At 41.1% G+C, this 24,989-nt stretch overlaps 1 protein-coding gene across 13 annotated transcripts in view; it reads left to right on the top strand.

The window, feature by feature from the left end:
* Positions 1-24,989, top strand: part of LOC116888537 (transcriptional regulator ATRX) — a 138,899-nt gene that overhangs the window by 5,531 nt on the left and 108,379 nt on the right. For 3 of the 13 annotated variants that reach the window (XM_032889836.1, XM_032889839.1, XM_032889834.1), the window contains exon 2: positions 11,156-11,254. The exons of 9 other annotated variants lie outside the window; for them this stretch is intronic. The gene's annotated coding sequence lies outside the window, so the exon portion shown is untranslated. Of the gene's footprint in view, positions 1-11,155; positions 11,255-19,568; positions 19,750-24,989 lie in introns of those variants that run through there. One more of the 13 variants, XM_032889837.1, reaches the window with a different exon arrangement.

The following is a 24,989-nucleotide window of genomic DNA, read 5'->3' as shown; positions in this document are numbered from 1 at the left end:
ATTTGCTCTGTAGAGCAGGCTGACCTCTGAAGATCTGCTTGTTTCTGCCCGCTGAGTGCTGAGATTAATGGCATCTCCTACCTCACCCTATCCTTTCTTAGTGCCCTTTAAAAGATTTTTTTATTGGGGTTGGGGTTGCAGCTCAGTGGTAGGAGCTGCCTAGGAAGCGCAAGGTCCTGAGTTCGGTCCCCAGCTCCGGAAAAAAAAAAAAAAAAAAAAAGAACCCAAAAAAAAAAAGATTTTTTTATTCTTGAGGCTCTTTTTTTTTCTTTCTTTTTTTCGGAGCTGGGGACCGAACCCAGGGCCTTGCGCTTGCTCGGCAAGCGCTCTACCGCTGAACTAAATCCCCAACCCCAAGATTTTTATTCTTATGTGCATTGGTGTTTTGTCTGCATGAATGTGTCTTCTTGAGCTGCAAAGTTGAGTTGGACCTTGGTCATTTTAATTTAGGCTCAAATTTTTCGATAAAGTAGTTTTTTCTTCCAGCTCTTTTTAATATACCGCAATTCACTATTTAAATTTAAATGTACAATAAATATAGTGAGGTGATCAAACATTTAATTCCAGGAATGTCTTAAAAATATGCAGTACCATTCCCTGTAAAGAACCACATATATAGACCCAATGGTGGGCTTCCAGAGGCAGAGAGAGGCAGGTGAATCTCTGACTTGAGACTGGCCTGGTCTATAAAGTAAGTTCCAGACAGCCAGGGCTACACAAAGAAATGTTGTGGTGGTGGTGGTGGGGAGACAAAAAAATCATATATAGATGTAGGGTGTTAGTATCTATTTCCCTGATTATTGCTGTGGAAGAATTTCATGGGGGAATTAAGGGTAAAATGTCACTGATCTCCTTGGCATAATTATCACATTTATAGAAGTAACCCATAGGCCATGCTTGAGAGCCAAGCCTACGGTACCAAAACCATCCATCCATCTCAGGCCCATTACTCCATTACTCCACCATTCCTGGCTTGATTACTTTTTAACGTGAAGCAGATATAACGTGGGCGTCTATAGTTTAGCATTAATTTGTTTTTTGTGTAGTGATTCCGGATGTTTTTCTTCATTAGAATTTTCTAAGTAGGAGAAAAGCTTACTTCTAATTTTTTACTTGCATAACCAGAAATGTTCTAGGGCTCTGTGGTAGAAAAATGCACACTAGGCAAGAGCCAGGAAAATTTAACAAATGACCTGGCTAAATTATGTGCTAAATATTCAATGGCTTAGGTTTAAGAGCTTTTCTATTTTATTTTCTTAGAATTATTTATCTATGAGCACATCATAGCTGTCTTTAGATACATCAGAAGAGGGATCCCATTGCAGACAGTTGTGAGCCACCATGTGGTTATTGGGGATTGAACTCAGGACCTCTAGAAGAGCAGTCAATGCTCTTAACCACTGAGCCATCTCTCCAGCCCCCTTATTTTATATTTTTTAAGAAAGAGTCTTAAAAAGGTCCAGAGGTCTCGAGTTCAAATCCCAGCAACCACATACTGGCTCGCAACCATCTGTACGAGATCTGATGCCTCTTCTGGTGTATCTGGAGGACATTTTAACAAGTCTCATCTTGTAGTTCTGGCTGCCTGGAACTTGTTTAGACTGGGCTGGCCTTAAAATCACAGAGATCTGTCCAAATGTTGGCCGATACAAGCCACTCTGCTGGTCATTTTGTTTTTTAAGGACTGAGTCTCACGGTGCAGCTCGGTTGTCCTTAAGTTCTCCATTCTTCTGTCCCAGCTTTCAATGTAGTCAGAATTACAGACTCCTCACTTTTGGCTTTTAGTCTCTTAATGACTTTTTTTAACTTTTTTTTTTTTTTTGGAAGACAGGGTTTCTCTGTGTAGTCTCAGTGGTCTTGGAACTCGCTTTGTAGGCCATGCTGGCCTTGAGCTCCAAGATCCACCTGCCTCTGTTTACAGAGTTCTGGGATGGAAGAAATGCACCACCACGAGCTGGCTAATTTTTTTTTTTTTTTTTTTTTTGGAGCTGGGGATCAGACAGGGCCTTGCGCCTTAGGGCAAACCAAGCCTTTTTTTTTTTTTTTTTTTTTTCCAGAGCTGGGGACCGAACCCAGGGCCTTGCGCTTGCTAGGCAAGTGCTCTACCACTGAGCTAAATCCCCATCCCCTTTTTTTTTTAAATAAATAAGATTTTGTTATTGTTTTGGTTGGTTGGTTTTATTTTAAGGCATTGGATTGTTTAAGTTTTCGACATTATGGAAAATCAACATCTGATCAACTAAAACTTGTATATAAAGATCCTGGTACAGAGTGGATGGGACTCCTCATTCTAATGCTTATGGCAACTGATTATTTGAAATGCTGACAGGCAAATAATGTGTTATCCCTTCCACCGAGTCTTGGGAACCCAGCCAAGGGCTTTATGTATGCTAAGCAAGCATACTAGCACTGAATTATATCCCAGCTGTTAATTGGTCTGTCTGTCTGTCTATCCTTTTCTCTTTGTTTTTTTTTTTCTTTCTGTCAGTAGGAAGCTTATTTAAACAGATGCTGCGACTTGAAAGAGCTATCTAGGATTCATTTTTTTTGTTATTTTCTTATGTTCTTCTGGAACTAAGGACTGAACGCAGGGCCTTGAACTTGCCTAGGAAGAGCTCTACCACTGAGCTAAATCCCCAACCCCAATTCATTTTTTTTTCAAGAGTATTTTACCACTACTAAAGGATCGATTACCATACATGTAACTGCTACATAAAAATGTTAGGAAATTGTCCTTGGTTTTATGATGACAAAGAAAACCATTAGCCAGGTAATTTGTCACATGCCTTTTTTTTCGGAGCTAGGGACTAGACAGGGCATAGGTTGCTGAGGCAAGCTGGCTCTACCACTGAGCTAAATCCCCAACCCGTCCACATGCCTTTTAATTCCAGCACTGGGAAGAGGCAGGGGTTTTCTGTGGTGAGGGCAGTCTGGTCAGCAAATTAGTTTTCAGGATAGTCAAGGAATACACAAAAGAAAATCTGTCTTGAGAGAGAGAATAAGAAACCCTTTTGTCTAGCTGAACAAAGTGTGTAAGAGAGGTTTTTATGTTGTTGGGTTCATTTGTTACTGGAATAAAAAGATGAGAGCGGTATGAGCAGGCCACTAACAGAACCAGTACCTTCCTCCAGACAATCTCCATTTGAAGTCGACTGAAACAAACTTGGCAATTTAGTTTGAAGGAGAGATGCCCAATGTGCTTGTCCATAGACACCATCTACTCTATATACACACAGTAAAGGAGCAGGGAAGGGGAGAACAGAGAAAACTGCTGTTAGAGTGTGGTGGGACCAAATCGTGGCTTTCTGTGGGAGAAAATGTTGTAGGTCTATGATACAATTCTGGGGTATAGCAGCTTCCCTTTTAGTAGACAGCTCCTGTCTGCTGCTACAATGCATGAATCCTCTGTTCAGCTTCCATTTCAAACTGTATAGTTGTGTCCAGTTCTTTGATTGTCCGTTAGACCAGGAGCTGATCTGTCTCAAACTCTCTCGTTGGTAATAGGCTTTCATTAGTTTACCAAGGGATGTAGGCCTCTTAGCTGTACCCTAGAAGCACCCTGCCCCAGACCACCTTCAGGTTAACATAATTGTTGTTCTCAGGCTTGACTCCTTCCTTATTAGGTTTCTCATCTGCCATGGTAAGAACCACCTCACAAAAGAGGCCCAGGTCCACACTGAAGGAACACACGTGCAGCACCAGGGTTGGCAGAAGGAGGTGGCACCAGTGGACCATAAAACCTAGCTTGTTATGATTTATTTCTTTTTATATTGTTATATTTAATATTGTTACTTTTAATAATGTGCATTTTTATGTGTATCTGATGTGGGTGCTAGAATTTGAACTCAGGTCTTCTGGAAGAGCAACACAAAATACTTTTAACAAATGACCCATCTTTCCACCCCATCCCCATTTTAGACAAGGTCTCCACTGTGTAACTCTGGCTTAAAACTTGCTATGTAGACCAGGTTGTTTTCAAACTTGAGATCTGCCTGCTTCTGCTTTTAAAGTGCTGGGATTAAATGCATGTGCTATAAAGTAGAAGTTGTCTGAATTGAGAGATGTTAGATAATGTTTTAGAAAGTGTTTGGTAAGGTGATAGATATTACCAAGCAACTGTATAATAATAACCCAGTATTTTAGAAGATTTATTTATTTAACGTATGTGAATACACTGTCACTCTGTTCAAACACACCAGACAGGGGCATCGGATCCCATTACAGATGGTTGTGAGCCACCATATGGTTGCTGGGAATTGAACTCAGGACCTCTGGAAGAACAGTTGGTATTCTTAACCGCTGAGCCATCTCTCCAGCCCATAACCCAGTATTTTAAATAATCTATATGGGCAATAATTTGTGTGTGTGTGTGTGTGTGTGTGTGTGTGTGTGTGTATTTCAACTGAGTGAGACTGCCTCAAAATGAAAAAGTAAAAGGAGGGCTGTGAAGATAAGGGTAGTGGTATAGTCCTTGTGTAGTGAGGGGGCTCTGGGGATTCAATTCCTAGTACTGCAAAACTTTTGTTACCCTAAGTTTTCAGACAGTGGTTTCATGTGGCACAGGCTGACATCAGACTCCTTGTACTCTTAATCTTCCTGTCTTCTCCTCCTAAGAGCTATGGTTGTAGGCACTCAGCTTTAACTCTGATTTTGATCAGGCTAGGTTTTGGTAAACTCTCATGTAGTTGGTCATGGAGCTGTCAGATCTATATTGTAGTTTTCTGTAGTAAGTACATGCAGTACATACGTACATATATATTTTTTTCAGCTGCATGTGGTAGTGCATATCTGTCTAATCTCAGTTACTTCAAAGCTGAGGCAGGAGGATTATGAGTTCTAGACAAACCTGTGCAACATAGTAAGAATCTGTCTCAAAAAGCAAAACAAAAAGCCCAATATTTTTGGCTGAGTGATGGTGGCCCACACTCTTAATCCTAGCACTGTGGAGGCAGAGGCAGGCAGATCTCTCTGAGTTTGAGGCCAGCTTGGTGTACAGAGTGAGTTCCAGGACAGCCAGGGATGTTACCCAGAGAAACCCTGCCTTGAAAAAACAAAAAGGGGGTTCTGTTTATAGAATTTCATTTTGTTTGCTTTTTGGGTTGTAGGGAAAAGAGTAGTGCTGAGGGGAAGTTTGCTTATTCAATGTACTTGCATCAGTTTTGCTCTGAAACTTCCATGATTGTATACAGTTGGTTTTTTGCTGATGTGCTAGGTATCATGTATACATACATGTACAGATATTTATTGAGAAGAATAACCATTTTGCTTGAAAGTTGCCAACTTTGGCTCAAGATTTTGTTCTTCTTTATATCTATTGTATTTTTGTCTTTTTGTGATTGAAATGATAGCTCCAAAAAGACCTATTATTACTATAGCCAGTTCCTTTTGCCTAGGGAAAGATTTTCTTGCCCTGGAAAAAGTTCTTTAAGATTTACCCTGCAGCTACTATTTTCACATCCTGCCTCTGGGAAGTCTCATTTTGGCTTAAAATAGTCATTCCTGTTCCTGGTATCTTAGACCTGCTATCTCCTTTGTTCCTCGTGATTTTTGTTTAGGGTTTATATCAGTAACCTACACTGTATTTTGTCAGTTGATCTAGTAACATAAAGTTCAGTGAGGAGCAAAGCTGGCCACGGTTAGTGTGTGCAAAAGGTAATAAAAATTTGTCTTTCCCATGTCCCTTCATTCCACTACTCCCCCAAATCTCACCCTCCACTCCACCCTCATTCAGCAAGATGGCAGTAGGGAAAGCTGTTTGCCACTGAGCCTGTGTTTTGCCCCTAAAACGCACATGGTAAAAGGAGAGAACTGACTTACAAGCCTCCACGTATACTCTATAGCCCAGGCCGCCTCTCCCAGGACTCTGCAGGATTCCCGCTGCAATTTGAGGCCCTCATTTATTTATTTTTTTTCTAAAGTTCTATTGGAACATACCTAAGCCTGTTTGTTTATGCCACCGGGCTGCTTTTGTAGTAACTACAAAAATCATTTTGTAATTGCAGAGTTGAACAGTTGCCTTTTACTACAAAGCCTAAAGGAAATGTTCTCTGGCCTTTATAGAAAGTTTACTGGTTTCTTCACTAGGAAATGCAGGAAAACCACACCCAGTTGAGTAGAGTTCATAAAGTTACATGCATAAACATGTATTCATGCCAAACAATTATCAGTTACCTACATTCACCATGTTAGGAGCCACACCTAACTGCATCTTAACAGTTTTCCATTCAGTTTCTCCAGCCTTCTATCATTTTGCAGTAAATCACAAGCTGCAAATGTTTGTTTGAGACAGTCTTACTTTGTAGGGAGAGGAGGCCTGAACCTCACCTTGTAAAGCCCATTCTGGCCTTAAGCTTGCCCTGATCCTCTTGCAGTCACTTGTGAGTGCTAAAATATGGCATATGCTACCATACCTGGCTTATGAACTGCTGAAGCTCACTTCCACAAGCAGATCACAGGTCTGATTTCAAGGCAGAGTGTCATACTTACTCTGTACATTTCAGGGTTTTGTGTAAAATTGCTATCATTTTGGAGTTTGAGAGATGGCTCTGTGGTTAAGGGCACTGGCTGCTCTTCCAGAGGTCCCAGGTTCAATCCCTAGTACCTATATGGCAGCTCACAACTGTTTATAATTCTCAATATTCCTTCCTCCGGTTTCTGCAGCATTCCTCAAGTGTGGTGCATAAGACAAATATCCAAATACATACACATGTACATAAGATAAAGGGGCTTGGCTATTGTTTGTTCATTTCCTTTATATTTGTGGTTTTGCTCTGTAGCCTTCTTTTGTCTTATTCACTCCCAGTTTGCTTGCTGGCTGGCTGGCTGGCTGGCTGACTGGCTTGCTTGCACAGGGTCGCTTTCACTCTAGTCCAGTCTACCATCTTCATCACCTTCCCTTCCTGGTGCTGGGATTATAGGAGTGAGCCACCACATTCAGTATTTTCTTAAGAGTTTTTTCTTTTGCTTTTAATGTAGGACCTTATATGGTCACGATTGGCCTTGAACTAGGATGTGGTACAGAATAGATTTGAATACATTATTCTCTTTCAGCTTTCTGAGTGTCAGGATTGCAGCTATGCACTAGTGTGCTGGTAGGTGTTTTTGTGTATTGTGTCTCTAATCTCACTTTTTCTATGAGTTCTGATGTTGATTGCACAAATTTGCATGGTCTGCTGATTTCATTTTATTTTACTCTTTATTAAGGACATTGTGATCCTGGCTGACTTGGAATTTGCTGTGTAGACCAGGCTGACCTTTCAGATCTCTGCCTTGCCTTTGCCTCCCAAGTGCTGGATTTAAAGGTTTGTTCCACACCTGGCAGTTGGATGGGAACTCTTTACTGATACACAAGCAACTTATTAGTAGCTAAGCCACTGAAGAAAACAACTTCAGTATTCTAGAGATGGTGGTGGTTGCTATTATCTTTTGAGAACTGGGTGTCATATGACTAGGCTTGCCTCTAATTTGCTGTATATTAATAGCTCAAGCCTCCCAGCTTCAGGGATTGTGGGCATGAACCACCTTACCCTTCTTGTCTGGTGAGTTTTTTTTTTTTTTTGCGTGTATACTTATATGTTTGTCAGTATTCCTATGTGTATATACATATGCATACATTTGCACATATTTGTGGAGGCCTGAAGTTGATGTTACTTTTTTTTGGTTTGGTTGGTGTTTTGAGACAGGATTTCTCTGTGTAGCCCTCTCCTGGAATACTGTAGACCAGGCTGGCCTCAAACTCACAGAAATCCACTTGCTTCTGCCTCCTGAGTGCTGTGATTGAAGTGTGTGCCCTCATCACCAGCTGATGTTTGGTGTTTTACTTGATCTCTCTCCATTTTTTTATTGAATGAGGTTTCCTGTGTTGAACCCTGAGGTCTTGGATTCTCATACCTCTCTGTTTAGCCTTCCCTAGGCTATCCCATGTGTCAGTGTGTGTGAACAGTGGGATTACAACAGCTACTTCTACCTGCTGGCTATTATGTGGGTTCTGGAATAGAACTCTGGTCCTCTTCTTGTACAGCAAATGCTTTATCCTGAGTTTCTATCCCTTGGCCTTGATTAGAAAGTGTTTGTTATGGTTATTTATCACTTTCCTGGTGTATGTATGGGGGAACACACATGTGGAGTTCATAGGACAGCTTATACATATTGGTTGTCTTCTTATTCTATGGGTTCAAGGCACTGAATTTTAGTTGTCAGGGCTTGGCAATGAGTTCCTTCCACCTTTCCCTGGATTCCAGGGATCAAGCCTGCTGAGCCATCTCAGCATCAGTACTTTAAGGAACTCATTTTATTACTGGACTTACTGTGATTGTTATCCTGTAAAAAATACTGATTCATTAGATATTTTAGGAGTATTGTGAATGTCGAGGAAATTATTGGCTATAAAGCAGATTAGTGTTAGGCTTGCTAATTTCTCATATTATTACTGATTATTATTGCTGTGTACCAGAAAATGTTCTAAGTACACTGAACAAGATGAATAGGAACACTGCCCCACAGAGTTCACATTGTCCGTTTACAAATCTCTTAGGACGTGCCCATCAAATTGCCCTTTGAATAATTATGTTTAATACCCACAGATTAGTGCTCCTGCCAGAACCTTTCTTTGTGTTTCTACAGTGAGTGATGGAAACTGTGGGCACGAATTGTTAAGCCTTGTGGAAATAAGTGAATGTTGAATGTTCAGCCTATGTGGTACTTTTATATCATTTCCCATTAGTCTTAGAGAATATTACAGAACAGGCGCAGACAGAATATAAGAACCAGAAGTAGTAGCTATAGAGATGACTTGCTCTTCTTCCAGAGAGTGAGCTTATATGTGCACATTTAAATATACACGGGCTAACACTCATACATAAAAAAAGGCTAGAAGAAGTGGAGTGAGCTAGAACTTTTTTTTAAAGATTTATTAATTTATTATATATAAGTACACTGTAGCTGTCTTCAGACACCAGAAGAGGGCATCAGATCCCATTACAGATGGTTGTGACCCACCATGTGGTTGCTGGGAATTGAACTCAGGACCTCTGGAAGAGCAGTCGGGGCTCTTAGCCGCTGAGCCATCTCTCCAGCCCGAGCTAGAACTTTTTTTTTACAGATTTATTTATTTATTATATATAAGTACTCTGTAGCTGTCTTCAGACACACAGAAAGAGGCATCAGATCTCTTTACAGATGGTTGTGAGCCACCATGTGTTTGCTGGGAATTGAACTCCAGGACCTCTGGAAGGCAGTCAGTGCTCTTAGCCCTGAGCCAGCTCTCCAGCCCGGGCTAGGGCTTTGCCAGAGCGTATCACTGTAGCTTTGGTTTTTTTCAATGCCTACCTTTAAGTGTGAGTGGTTATTAAATGCTTTAATCTCCTTCTAGCCCACCAACCACCAGAGGTAGTGGGAAAGAAAGGATATGGGGGAAGTGGACCTGTTTAGAAAGTTCTTTGGAGCAGCTCCTGAATTCAGTTCACGGGTTAGCAGTGGCAGCTCCATCCACTTGCGTACTTCAGGGCTACACCAGCATTCCAGTTCAGTAGAGTTGGGAGAGTAAACACAAATCAGAAGCTATGGCACTACCTAGCAGAGATAGCCAGGCCTCAGCTGAATTGGCACGAGTCAGCAGGAGGGATTGAGACTAGTAGGAAAGCCAGGACAAGTTTGTGCCTCTCTCAACGAAGCGAAGATAAGCAAATAAACGAGACCAGGAAGCATTGTAAAGCTAGCTCTTCAATCAAGCCCCTCTCACAGTCCCCTGAGTCCTATTTGTACTCCCTCCAAACATCATGTGTCCTCCAGGGGTCTTGCCTCACCATTCTTGCCTCAGTACATGAGTCTGTATCAGCTGACATCACTCTGTTAATCCCAAGTCCAAAGAAGTGGCAAGAAGCCACAAAAACTTCTTCAGAAGTTGTTTTGGTGTATTTCTCTCTGTGGAGTCATGACAAATTCACCTCAATAATGCATTGTAAGGTGAAACAATACATGGGTGTCTTTAGAGAAGAATCCTTCATCACATGTTCTTTTCTGTGTATGCTTTAAGCACAGTATCCTTTCATCTGTGTCTGCTTTAATGGAGCATTCCTTCATGAATCTGCCATATTGAAACATCGTCTCTCCTCTGCCTGTTTCAGGAGAACACTCCTTCCCATGTTTGCCCCAGCAAAACCATCTGATATACCCGATTTTCCAAAGAACCCTTAAGTTTCCACTTCACATCATTATACTTTTAGAAAAAGCTTTATTTTTATTTATGCATATGCATGTTTTATCGGTGTGTATGCACTTGTGGTGGGTGCCCGTGGAAACCAGAGGAGCGCATTTGATTTCTCTGGAGTTGGAGTTACAGGGGAGGATACGAGATGCCCAGTGTAGATGCTGGGAATGGCTCCTGTCCTCTGCAAGGGTAGCAAATACTCCTAACTTGTGAGCCATTTCTCCAGCCCTGCTGTGGCATACTTGATCTCACAACAGTAATCATAACTGCTGTGGGATCATGCAAACTGTTTCAGCGTTATAAGACTAACCTCCATGAGAAATGACTGTTAGGAGGTGGTGAGCTCAAGGCACCACTTCTTTTGCCAATTAGCTGTCAGTGGGGTAAAGACTTCTGGTGTAAATAATCTGTCACCCTAGGACCTAGTAACCCTAGTAAAACTTAGTGGAAATGAGAAGAGGGGCTAGGCTTGGAAGATAAAGGGAATCAGTGGGGACTGAAAGAGACTAGATCGGCAATAGAGTATGGTAAGAACACGTCCATATGACACATCACAGACTATTATATATATAATCAGTATACAATAATAGGAAACCTGTACTAATAGATATTTTGGTTACTAATCCAGCCCTCTGCCTGGAAAATGGTTTTGGTGTTATTGAAAAGATATTTTAATGTCCATTTGTAGAAGAAATACATTCACTTAAAATGAGTGTTGTAGCTGAGGTTGGTGGGATATGCCTGTAACCCAAGTTCTTGGGTGACAGAGGCTGGAAGACCAAGCGTTTAAGGATGGCAGGTGCATGCCCCTGAGTTGACCTTGGGTCTTCATGTGCTTGCCATGGGTAACATGCCAGTCTAGAATGATAGTTTTTCACCTTTTTCTCTTTCTCCCCTTCCTGTTTCTGTTGTTTTTATATGTATGTGGGTGTATATGTGTATGGATAGGTGGTCGATGCCTGCAGTGCCCAGAAGACAATGGAGCTGAAGTTACAGGCATTTGTGAGCTGCCTCATGTGCGTGCCGGGATTCTAACTCTGGTTCTCTGTAAGAACAGCAAGTACTCTTTTTTTTCCTAACATTTAGGTTTATTTTCTTTATGTGTTAATGTTTGGGTATATTGAGAGTGTATACTACATGTGTGCCCATTTGTACATAGTCTAGAAGAAGGTGTTGGGTTCCCTAGAACTGGAGTTCCAGGTTGTTGTGAAGCACTTGATATGGATGCTAGGGATTAAACTCAGGTCCTTTGGAAGAGCAGCAACTCTTCCTAACCATTGAGCCATCATCTCTTGAGCCCACAACAAGTACTCTTAACTGTGGTGTGGTCTCATCTGGCTTCCCCCCTCTTTGTTGTGGTGCTCAGAATAAACTCAGGACCTAGGACATGATAGGGCTCTGCTTATTGAATTCTTGGGAGAAAGACATTTATAGCATTTATTTTTATAATATATTTTAAGTAGTATAATAAGTGTTTGCTTAAGGCAGTTGTCTACACTATGTTGTGTTGGGCGCCAATTTGCTGTTGGCATTTCCAACCTTAATAAGCCTGAATTAAAAAAAACACAATCAAAATATGATTAGAAGCTATATTGTCTAATATGATATTAACTTAATCAAACCCCTTATTACTGTGGTTTCTCCTGGCCATGCTGTTTTGGTTCATAGTGACTTCTCCTTTTCTCCATCCTTTTCCTCTCCTGCATGTTTTTTTTCTCCGGTCCCCAAGCTTGGGAAACCTAAACCCCACCTATGGCTCTTTTGTCCAACTATTGGCTATTGACATATTTATTAATCATAATTGACTGGGGATAGGGTCACTCAGTGTCTTAAGGGCAGACTCTCTTTGGGGCAACCAGTGTTCGGGGTCCCAAATTAGCATTGGAATACAAGCAGCATTAGGCCAAGCCACTACAAGTACTTCTAAGCTTTATTCTGTCATCATTAAAAAATTAGACTTAGTTTTTACTTGATGTGTATGAATGTTACCCTGCATGTACATATGAGCACCATGTATGTGCAGTGCCCGTGGTGGCCAGAAGAGGGTGTCAGATCTCTTGGAACTAGACTTAAAGGTGACGTAAGCCACCATGAACTTGACCCTCTGAAAGAGCAGCTAGTTCTCTTAACTGCTGAGCCATCTTTCTTAGCTTTTTATATTTTTTGTTTTGTTATTTTAAGACAGTGTTTCTCTTTGTAGTCCTGGCTGTCTTGGATCTTGTTCTGCTTTTATTATTGTGTATATGTGTGCATTATGTTCATGAATATATGTTTTATCTCTGTGTGTGTGGGGGTTGGGGGAATACACGCCACTGTGTCTGTGGAACTCAGGACAACTTGGAGAGAAGAACTTGGAGTCACTTCTCTCTTGCTTTTCTGAATCCTATCGGGCAGTGGAAGGCATGGGAGCCAGTCATAATGAAATAGTGAAATGATGAGAACTGGGGACACTGTACGTGGTGCAGATACTTGTAACGTCAGGGACTTGGAGAACTGTGCTGGGAGGATTGAGGCCAACCTGGGAAATTTCTCTAGAATCTGTCTTCCAAAGGAAGTGAAAACAGACTAGGGTTGTGGCTCAGTGATAGAATGTTTGCCAACTCAGTTTAGCCCCTAATATTGCAAGTGTATGGTAAACATTAGACTTAAGCTAATTTTAGTCTATGAAGTAGGAAATTACCAAGGGGTAGAGATTTAAACTCACTGATTTGGGGGCTCGGCTGGTAGAAATGCTTGTTGAGTAAGTCTGACCACCCGAGTATTGCTAAAATTCCTTTCCTGGAGAGGTTATCAAGTCCACTTCTCTTCAGGTCCCAAGACATACCAACTTCATGAGAGTTTACCTGGGAAATAGTAAAGGTTGTTTATTGGACTTCCTTCAGGAGGGTTATTGACAGAGTGTGGGTACTCCCCGAAGAAAATGCACTGGGGAACTGTTCATCCCACAGAGACAGCTTTCCATTGCCACAGAAATAATGGGAGCACATTCCTGGCCCTCAACAGACTGAGCAATTGGGGCAGGATTGCATGTAATAGGTGGCATTGTGTGGCTTGGTACTCAGGTGAGGCTCTTATGACCTCCTCCTCTTCCTCTTCCTCCACTTCCTTGTGCTAAGATTATTACAGTTGTGTACTGTCACTCCTGGCTTTCTGCAGTGCTAGGGGTGGAACCTAGGGCTTGGTGCATGCTACTAGGCAAGTGTCTGCCAGGAGAGCCACATCGCCAGCTGTGCGTCTGTGGAGACAGGTTCTCAGTATGCAACTCTAGTCGTTCCGGAGCTTGTTTTGAACTTTCAGCTATCTTTCTGTTTCTGCCTCCCAAGTGCTGGGATTTTCTATTTTAAAAATCAAAATTTCAACAGGTACTTATTTTTCTACGTATGGGATATGTATATGCCACAGTAACTGTATGGAGGTCAACTTGTGGAAGTCCATTCTCTCCTTCCCTTTGGGTCCCATGGATGGCATCAAGCACCTTTACCTGCTATCTGTTTTTTTTTCTTTTTTAAAAATATTGACTGTTTGATGAATTTGTGATTGATTTTTGCTGAGGCCATGGTAATCTTTCCTGCATCATTCCGCTTTCATCATATAGGCTGCCAAAGAGAGCACTGAAGAAAAAATGCTTAAGTTGTGTGTGTGAGAGTAATTCTGTGATGTGCATGTGAAGGTCAGAGGACATCTTGTAGGAGTCTCTTTTCTCCTTTAAGTATGTTACTCTTGGGGATAGTCAGGCAAGTGCCCTTAGTTATTGAGCTATTGAAGTGGAAACTTCTAGTTTTTTGGAAAGTATGCCAAATGATGGTTTGCTGGGTCACACAGGTGAAAAAATGTCTTGCATGGGAACTGCAGAAAGACTGTTTTCCCTGTTCCCTTTTTTTTTTTTTTTATTCTTTTTTTTGAATGGGGGACGAACCCAGGACCTTGTGCTTGCTAGGCAAACACTCTACTACTGATAAATCCCCAACCCGAAAGACTTTGTTTCCTGAAACGAACACAGGTGAGAGGATGCCCACGAGGAGGAGTGTGTCTGCCCCTCAGACAGTGGGGGACAAGCACAAGCCTTGGTTTGGTTTTGTTGCAACTCTTGCTATTCTTCCTAAAGTGCAGGCGTATTGGTTCACCTTATATGTGTTTGTTGAGCTCAACTTGTGATGCACCTCCATTGAAAGAAATTCATCCAAGAACTGTTACAGTTCCTGTGGCAGCTTGCCTCTTCAGCTGCCTTACCTCAGGCCAGTTGGTGAGCCTGGCGTTATCTTCAGGATTGAACTACAGCTGCCTGGTATCTGCTTGCTGAAAGGACTGGACTGTAGCTGTGGTTTGAGCCTGGTGTCTCCTGCTTAGAGCTTCAGCTGCTGAATTGAATTTGGTGTTTGCTATGGGACTGACCTGCTGGCCAAGAAGATTGAGCTTGCCCCCAAAGAACTGTTGCTGAACGAGTCCACTTCCCCTCATCCTAATAACTTTTTCCCACTACCTCTGCTGGGATAGAGGAGAGATTGAACCCTTACTAAAAGTAGGTTGCAAAAAAATTATGCCTACAAGGTATCTTGCTGGCCTTGAGAAGTGGGATGTATGTGTAAATGTAAGTAATTTACTTATTTAAGAAATATCTGTGGGGCTGGAGAGATGGCTCAGTGGTTAAGAGCACTGACTGCTCTTCCAGAGGTCCTGAGTTCAATTCCCAGCAACCACATGGTGGTTCACAACTATCTGTAATGGAATCTGATGCCCTCTTGTGTATCTGAAGAGAGCAACAGTGTACTCACACATACAAAATAAATAAATCTTAAGAAAAATCAGTATTAGGTGTTTTGCTTGCATGTGTGCCACATGTGTGCCTGGTCCATGGAGGCTAGATGATGGCATTGGATCCCCTGAAATAGGAGTTAGAGACTTGCTGCCCAAGAAGATCAAGCTCGCCCCCAAGGAACTGTTGCTGAACAAGTCCACTTCCCCCATCCTACTAACTTTTCCCACTACCTGTGAGCCACTACAGAGGTGCTGGGACCCAAACCTGGGTCCTCTGCAAAAGCAGCCAGCGACTGCTGAGACATCTCTCCTGCCCCAGGAACTAAAAGGTTTAAATTTATTCTTTTGAAGAAACAATAATGGGCTATTGATATGAAATACGAAAATAAGGGGTTGGGGATTTAGCTCAGCGGTAGAGTGCTTGCCTAGCAGGTGCAAGGCCCTGGGTTCGGTCCCCAGCTCCAAAAAAAAGAAATACGAAAATAAGTTAAAAAATTAAGGGCTAAAACCACCATGATAGAAAACTATAAAACATCAACATATGCCAAGTCTGTGTAAATTACATTGTTGGACCATTTCTTGTTGTTAACCTATTTCAAGATAGTTTGTAGGAAATTAATCTTTGAATTACAATTTGCTTTTCTCAACTGGGTGGTGGTGGCTCATTCCTTTAATCCTAGCACTTTTCGTTTCTAAACAAAACTAGCCAACCAACCAAATCCCCCCAAAACAACAAAAAGGGAAACTAGGGACCGAGAGATGGCTTAGTGGGTTAAGGTACTTGCTGCCAAGTCCAAGGACATGAGTTTAATTCCCCGGACCCACATAGTGGAAGGGGTGACCAAGTTGCCTCTGACTTCCAGATGCATGGACACACACACTACATAAAATTTAAGAAAAAAATGAAATGTTAAGGTACTTAACTATGCACATGTGGTAACCCAAATTCATTCCCTAGAGTCATGTGAAGGTTGAAGGAGAGAACTCCAGAAATTGTCTTCTGACTTCCACACATCCAATATGTATACAGTAATAAAGATTACATAAAATAAATATATTTAAATATATATATATATTTAAAAAACTGCACTCTTGAAACTTAATACTTTAAGCAGTCTTCAGACATTTTCACATGCATTCTTGGGGTAAAAACTGTTTCCGCTGGAACTAGTGTCTTCGTGTTTTTAGTTCTCATGTCTCCATGGTTCTTTTAGGGCACGTGCATGTTTATACCCTTTTCATTATATTCGAGAGCCAGTTTTCCACTCACATTTGTTGTAGCTTTTACATTTGCTACTGAGTTTTTATTAATGTATAATACACAGAACACATTTTAACCATTATACTTTTTTTAAGAGAGTTCCATTGATTAGTCTTGGCTCTCTTGGAACTTGTAACAAGGATCAGGCTGGCCTTGAACTTGCAGCAATCCTCCTTACTCTTGACACTACAGGTGTGACTACTACACTTAGCCATCTTAACCTTTTTTTCATTTTCACTTTTCTTTGCTTTTCTTTTTCTTTTCTATTTTTCTCTCCTTTTTTGAGATGGAGGTCATGTAGCACAGCTGGCCTGGAACTTGCTAATGTAGCGGCGGATGACCTTAAGCTTCTGATCTTCCTGCCTCCTCCTTCCAAATCGGGATTACAGGTCTATATCGCCACGCCCTGTTTAATTTTAGTCGTTTTTCTGTTTTGAAGCAGTCTCACTATAGACCTTTTGAAACAGTAGCCTTTGTTGGCCAGAAGCTCACTATGTTGATTAGGCTAGCCTCAAGTTTTTAGAGATCTCCTTGGCTCTGTCTCCCAAGTCCTGGGGTTAATGAAATGTGCCTCCACATGTGGCTCAGTTTTTTAAAGCCTTTTTTGTTTCATTTTTTTGAGACAGAGTTTTTTCCTGTTGTAGCCCTGGCTCACCTGGATCTCTGTAGACCCGGCTGGCCTCGAATTCACAGATTCACCTGCCTCTGCCTCCCCAAGTGCTGGGGTCAAAGTTGTACCACCATCACCACCCTCCTTAAGCATTTTTTCTTTTTTTTTTTTTTTTTTTTTTTTTTTTCAGAGCTGGGGAACCAACCCAGGGCCTTGTGCTTGCTAGGCTAGGCGCCTACCACTGAGCTAAATCCCCAACCCCAAGCATTTTTAAAAAGGGTATAATTTCTAGCATTAAGTGTATTTCCAAAGTTATGTCATGGTCTTCAATTTCTATAAAGACGTTTTTGAAAATTGAAACAGTTTGAAAATTTTTGAAAATTGAAACATTTGAAACAAGGTCTTAGTACCTATTAAGCAATAATTTCTGAATGCACCCCCTTTAGGCAAGGCCTTTGGTAGCCTCTAATCTACTGTTCCTTTGATAATTTTTTCCTAGTATGTTTATGGGATTCATCCATAAAGTTTTTTTCCAGCTGCACCACACTGGAGCATTAGAGGTTCAAAGGTGGCTGGGCACATCAGGCATATTCTATCACCTCTGAAGGGTACTAGGTGTGCCCTTGAGGTGTGGCCTGGTCAATTATTGATGGCCTACTTAAGTAGGGACTGAGGTAGGGCTGGATCACAGTGATGTCCTGGTTAATGAGCAACACCACTAGTAGTCTCCTTAGCCAGGCATTCTTGGGATAGGTGGCTAGTTTTACTGCCATGCATCTTTTTTCCTGTGGTTCTTTTAACTTTAAGGGACTTTTTTTTTAATAAATCTTTTTTAAAAAGATTTATTTATTTATTATATATAAGTACACTGTAGCTGTCTTCAGACATACCAGAAGAGGGCTTCAGATCTCATTACAGATGGTTGTGAGCCACCACGTGGTTACTGGGATTTGAACTCAGGACCTCTGGAAGAGCAGTCAGTGCTCTTAACCACTGAGCCATCTCTCAGTCCAAGGGACTTCTTTTAAACTTAACTTATATACATACATACATACATACATACATACATACATACATACATTTATTTATTTATTTTTTATTCTTTTTTTTTCGGAGCTGGGGACCGAACCCATACATACATTTATTTATTTATTTATTTATTTATTTATTTATTTATTTATTTATTTTTTATTCTTTTTTTTTTTCGGAGCTGGGGACCGAACCCAGGACCTTGCGCACTAGGCAAGTGCCCACCACTGAGCTAAACCCCAACCCTTTATTTATTTATTTATTTATTTATTTATTTATTTATTTATTTATTTATTTATTTATGCCTGAGTGCATAATACTCTCATCCTTCACTGCACATATGAAGGTCACAGAACAGCTCGTAGGTGTTAGTTCTTTCCTAACACCATATGGGTCCTGAAAATTGAATGTAGGTCATTAGGCTTGGTGGCCATCACCTTTACCAAATGACCCAAATGTAAGGGTCACTGGCCCTTACAAATATTTTTTGTTATTGCTTTCTTTAGAGTTTAGAGGTTACATTTATAATTAGCATTGTAAGTTCTATGTCAGGGCGTAGGGTCCCCCCACCCCCTTATTTACAGAGTGTTAGGTCCGACACAGGGGTAGACAAGGAACAGTTCGTTAGGAGGTATAAAATGTTTATTTTTATGTGCATTAGGGCTTTGCCCAAAATCACGTCTGTGCAAGGACACCAGGTTCCCTGTCAGCGGGAATTGAACCTGGATCCTTTGGAAGAACAATTCGTGCTCTTAACCGCTGAGCTATCTCTCCGGTTCCCACAACCTGAGATAAATTGTAACAAGACTCTGGACTCGCAACATTCTAGCCTCTGACTCACTGAAGTTCTAATCAGTCAGCCTTTGCAAAGATAGCATCAGTCCATCCCCCTACCCCCCGGCCGTCTGTGTTTCTGTCTTGCCCTAGCTGTCCTCGTACAGACCAGGCTGGTTTTGAATTCAGAGATTTGCCTGCCTCTTCAGGGATTAAAGGTGTGTGCTACTACTGCCAGGAAAAATTCTTGTTCACGCTGTTTTATATTTGGCGACTGTTTTCCAACACAGTGCTTGTGTTAGCCATAGTTCTTTTACATTCTCAACCTGGTAATTTCAAATTCTCTATCATATCTGAGTTTATTTTGACTCTTTAGACTGTTTTTGTTTTTGCCCTGTAGCTGCCAGCCTGCCTTGTCTTAGTTGGAAGCTAGGCATGCTGTATCCAGTAACAAACCGAGGTAAATCTCTGGATTTTAGTATGCATTTTTGTTTTTTTGAGTACCACTGTTGATCAAGCTCAGCCTCATCTGCCATACAAGTGTTAGAGCAGACTGTGGGGACTTTGCCATGTACATTCTGGGAACTGAATAAGGGTCCCCTAGTAGCCAGTGCTGAGTGGCCCTCTTCAGCCCAACTTTTTCGTTTTGACTTTCAGAAATATTTCCTGAGTTTCATTTTTCACTTGGGTAAAACGAAGACGAAAAAATGCTGTATATATTTTATTTCTTCTAAGAAGGTAGATAATGCTTTAAATATTTAATATGTTTGATATTGATATATTTTGATATACTTTACCTCATTCCTGCTCAAGTTAGGAAGTTCATGATTCAAATATTTCCAACAAAATATTCATAAAAATCAGGTAGTTCCTAGAAATAAAAATTTAGCAAATTACAGGTGGTTTTATTTCTTTCTATGACTTACAGTTCTGAGTGGCCATTGAGTGCTAGGAATCGAACCCAGGTCTTCTAGAAGAGCAACCAGTGCTCTTAACCGCTGAACCATCTCTCCAGCTGTCTGTAGCTGCTGCTACAGGGGTTTTAACTCTTCACTCAATCCCTCCTTGGCCTCCAGCAGCTTGTCAGAAGCTATTTTAAGTACTCTGTTTCAGGTAAACAATGGCTCCTTGTCTTTGCTTGTCTCTAGGGTTTTTGTGGTATGTGTCTGTTGTTCTGCCCTGGACCTGAGATCTAAAGGATCTAAGATAAGCTAACCTCCTTTTGTTCAGTTTTTCTCCTCATTCTCCCTCAAAGAATGAATTAGAACCTGCTCCTCACAAAAGACTAAGAATTCAAGTGTTCCACAAGTATTTCAAACAAAGAAGGGCACCAAAAAGTAAAAGAAGGTTTTGTATAGAGCAATAGATACTAATAGATAGAGCAAAAAGATATTTTTTATTTTTATTATTATAAACTCAGGGTTGGAGTGTTCTCAGTGATAACGATCATGCTTAATGTGTTGCAGAAGGCCTTTGGTTCAATCTCCAGCTCAAAATAAAGTCAAAAAAGCTCCTCTGTGGCAGCATATATATAACCCAGTTCTAGAGAGTCCAATGTTCCCTTCTGGCGTCTTTCAGCACTAGGAACATGCAGTCCTACAAGCAGGCAAAACACCTATAGGTTCTGACTTATTCTTTCTGTGATGCTGAGGATTGAACTTAGGGCTTCATGCACATGTTCTTCCACTGAGTTTCATCCCCAGCGCAGGAATTCAGATGATTGTTTTAGTTGTTAACACCATGCCTTGTCACTATTATCCTTAGTGGATAGTGTAGCAGGCACAGTAGCCTTGCTGTGAAAAACAAAGCTAGGTAAAGTTACGTGTTCAATCTGAAGAGGGAGCTCAAAGATTAAGAGCCGTTAGCTGCTGCTTGTAGAGGACTCAAGTTTGGGTTCAAACATCCACATGGCTGTTTACAGCTATCTAAAACTCCAGTTTCAGGTTATCCTTCACCTTCTTGTGACTTCATAAAACACAAGTATGTATGTATGTATGTATGTATGTATGTATATATGTATAATAGAAATATATAAATTTGAAAAAATAACAAAATCAGAATTTTTTATTCATCTTTTTTATTCTATATAAGTAGCTGTCTTCAGACACACAAAACAAGGTATTAGATCCCATTACAGATGGTCGTGAGCCACCATGTGGTTGCTGGGAATTGAACTCAGGACCTCTGGAAGAACAGTCAGTGTTCTTAACCGCTGAGCCATCTCTCCAGCCCAAATTAGTGAGAGTTTAAACAAGACATTAGTAAAAACAATAAGAACAAATATTTAAAAAATTTAGAGATTAGGACTGGACAGGTGGCTCAGCCTCTTCCAGAGGTCCTGAGTGTAATTACCAGCAATAACCATCTACAATGTGATATAGTAATATAGTGATTTATACCATCTATAATGTGATCAGATACTCTCTCTGGCATGCAGGTGTACATGTGGATACAGCACTCATATATAAAATAAATAAGTCTTAAAAAAATCCTGGAGACAAAGTAGGCTTTGCAGGACTCAGTGATAGTCCTAAAGTTCAGGTGATGGGGACAGTAGGGTTTGAGGTTCTTGGTTGTTTTCACCTGCAAAATTGAGTTTGAGACCAGGACTCTGTCTCAAATACCACCACAACATATAGCAAACAAAACCATCCCTTAAGCAAATTCACAGACACTTTGGAAGCATTGTGCTCCATTAACTAGCTGTGTGCTTATCTTACTGTACCTTTAGTCCTTTTAAGAACTTTAATATTCGGAATTTTGAGGATTAGCTGTTAGGGTAGCTGTCTTTTTCACTCTTTAAGAAGACTTTGTGTGTTTACAGTGGGTGTTTGAATTTGTGTGTGTGTGTGTGTGTGTGTGTGTGTGTGTAGTGGATTGAGCCCAGGACCTGGCACATGTTAGACAGGGCTCTACTAATGAGCCTTCATCCACAGCCCTATCATTGACTTTTATTAGTGACTGTTTAAAGCTTTTCCAACGGGGCTGGAGAGATGGCCCAGTGGTTAAGAACATTGTCTGTTCTTCCAGAGGTTCTGAGTTCAATTCCCAGCAACCACATGGTGGCTTTTTTAACCATCTGGTACCCTCTTCTGGTGTGTCTGAAGACAGCTGTAATGTACTCACATACATAAAATAAACAAAATTTTAGGTTTCTCTGAAGGATGCAGTATCGAACTAGGTTTGATTGGAGTTGTTGCACATACTGATTTTTTTCACTGAATAATTAAAAACAGAAACTATAATTCTCTCATTGTATTTTGTAAATAAGGGACTCTGAGCCTAAGTTTTCTGTAATAAGATTCTTTTGGTTTTTAAATGTGGTCAGTGTGTATAAAATTCACGTAAAATTTGAAAGCTGCAGGGCTAGAGTGATGGCTCAGTGGTTAAGAGCACTGACTGCTCTTCTAGAAGTCCTGGGTTCAATTCCCAGCAACCACATGGTGGCTCACAACCATCTGTAATGGGATCCGATGCCCTCTTTGTGTCTGAAGACAGCAACAGTGTACTCACATACATGAAATGAATAAATCTTTTAAAAAAATGAAAGATATTTGGCAAGGGTTTGTAAATGTAGAACATTCTCAAGCATGTCTTTTCTTCTTACCTTCCTTTCTTTTTATTTCTTTGTTTTTTTGAGATAGGGTTTCTCTGTGTAGTCTGGCTCTCCTAGAACTCACTCTATAGACCAGGCTGTTGTCAAACTCACAGAGATTTGCCTACCTTTGCCTTCTGAGTGCTGGTATTTGTAAGTCGTGTGCCACCATTGCCCTGCCAGCAGCTGGTTTTCCAGTAGTTAGTTAGTATTCAGTGGCACCGAGAAAACATGCATAGGCTTCTGCCTTATTTGGGTGTATGAAAAGGCTTAGTGCTTAAGAGCCCTTATAGAGGATACAGTTGACTTCCCAGCAGCACCCATCTATCTAGAACAACAGTTCTGCGAGATCAGTGCCTTACTTTTGACCTCCTTTGGCACAACATGTAGTAAGTCTAAATAATTAAAAATTGACATATGTCGGCGCCAGCACCGACACGGTACCGAGAATCGGGCGAAAGCCTGTGGGATGAAAGAACACACATACACAGGTTATTCGTGTCAAGCCAGAAGAGGAAGAGAGCCCTGGTTTCTTTATTGACCAAACTATATATCCAAAGTACACCACTTAGCAGGTATCTGCCAAGCACAGTGGGGAACCCTGGCTGAGACTGTGGTAACAAAGGACCTACTATGTGACCTGAATAAATTAGGGAAATAACCAGGAAGGCCAGCTTAATTCTTTGACTCAGGTGAGAAGTACCTGGCCAGATGTTCAGAGTTGGGAACAAAAAGCTTCCACATGCAAGGGCAGGGCTCAGCAGGGGTCAAACCTTGCTGGAGACCCAGAAGGGTCTTGTTCAGGCTGAAAACATTCCATGAATGCAAACTTCTTGTGCCGTAAATTACAGGGAGAGGCTTTTGATCCTACAATCTAAGACTAAGGCCAAACAGTGATAAAGCAACCAGGCCCAAATCCAATATGGCTCCCACAGACATACATTTATGCCTCATTTTCAGTTGGTATCTGACAGCCATGAAAATAATATTTTAATGATGATACCTGAAAAGGGGTTTTTTTAAAATATATATGTAAGTACATTGTTACCGTCCTCAGGGTATCAGATCCCATTACAGATGGTTGTGAGCCACCATGTGGTTGCTGGGAATTGAACTCAGGACCTCTGGAAGAACAGTTAATGCTCTTAACCACTGAGCCATCTCTCCAGTCCCCAAAGGGAGCCTTTTTTTAAACACTTCTATTTCAGTGAGCTTTCCATTTCCTTGAATGATCTCTTTGGCCTCCTGGTTTTGAAGTTTTCAGTCTGGCAAGCATGGCAAGGGCGTGAGGCTGCAGAGCAGCTCTAGAAGCAGAGAGAAAATGCTCGTGCTTTGGGACACTCCTTTTAAAAAGTCCTTTTTATTGTATTTAGGTCCTCAATATCTGGGATGGCCTGAGGACATTCTGAGTCAGTGTTTACTTAGTTAATCCTCTCTCTACAGACACCTTCACATACACCCAGCCATGTGCTTTGCTAATCTAGGCTCTTCTCAATCCAGTAACAAAGCTGACAAGCAAGATCGTTGGTTGCAGCTCCAATGAGTAATGAAGTCTTAATTAAATAAAGCAGGGCCTGAATCTATTAGATTGGTTTATTTAAAGTAAGATTTATGGGGGCAGACAAATGAAATCACTGATCTTATCTAGACCTGATAATTCTGAAACTACTCACATGCACATGTTTTGTGAGGGGCTTGGTTTGAGACAGGGTTACATTACGGCTCAGATTGGTCTCGGATCCAGGCATATCACAGCCTTCTGCTGTTGTACTGATTGACAAGCCTGCTCCCTTTTTTGCTCTATATTCCACGAAGAGCGGATCAGGATGAAAATTTGGGGGAAGTATAGTCAATGATGTTTTCAGGTTTTTAATCTTAGTTTTTGGCTTACACATGAAGTTTTAAAGGAAAGTGAGTTAAAGAAGGCAATAAAAATTTTCAGGCAGTAAAAGGAATGTGTTCATTATAACATAAACAGGTGGGGAAATGCTACTTGTTATCTCCCTCCCCCCATATGCTTTTCAATTTTTTTTTTACACTTCTTACCATGTAGATGTGCATGTTACAGCATACACATGCAGAGATCAGAGGACAATTCTACTGTGAGGAGTCGGTTTCTCCTTTTCATGTGGGTTCTAGGGATTAGCCCTTAGGTCACCAGGTTTGTGTGGCAAGCACCTTTACTCACTGAACCGTCTTGTTTGTCTTCTCCTGGAACTCACTATGTAGCCCAGCAGTTGTGTGCAAATGCATGACTGTTTTTCTGCCTCTTTTAACCTCCTGCGTGTTGGGATTACAAGGATGAGCGATCACCTGGCTCGCCACCTGTGTGAACTTATTTAGATGGCATCTACTGTTCACAATTTGGATATTTTATAGTAGTATATTTATGTATTTTTAGAATCTAAGAACTAATTATACTTTATAGATAGATAATTTATAGCTTGCTTCTTTTGGTTGGCCTTGTAGTTCATTCAAGTTGAACATTATGTTTTCAATATTTGAAGTGCTCCAGAATTGGAAGCTTTTTAAAAATCTTTATTATTTTATGGATCTGTATGGGGTTATGTGCATGTGTGTGCAGGTGCCCAGGGATGGCAAAGGGAAGGACATTGAGCCTTCTGGATTTCGAGTTACAGATTGTTCTGAGCTACTCAATTTGAATGTTGTGAACTGAACCCAGGTTTTCTGCAAAAGCAGCAAAAGAGATGAGAATAGTTTGAAACCCTTGTGCCAGTGGAGTAACTGCCAGGGGAGA

The sequence above is a fragment of the Rattus rattus genome, chromosome X, assembly GCF_011064425.1.
Source record: "Rattus rattus isolate New Zealand chromosome X, Rrattus_CSIRO_v1, whole genome shotgun sequence".
NCBI lineage: Eukaryota > Metazoa > Chordata > Mammalia > Rodentia > Muridae > Rattus > Rattus rattus.
This window is presented reverse-complemented; position numbering and strand designations above follow the sequence as displayed.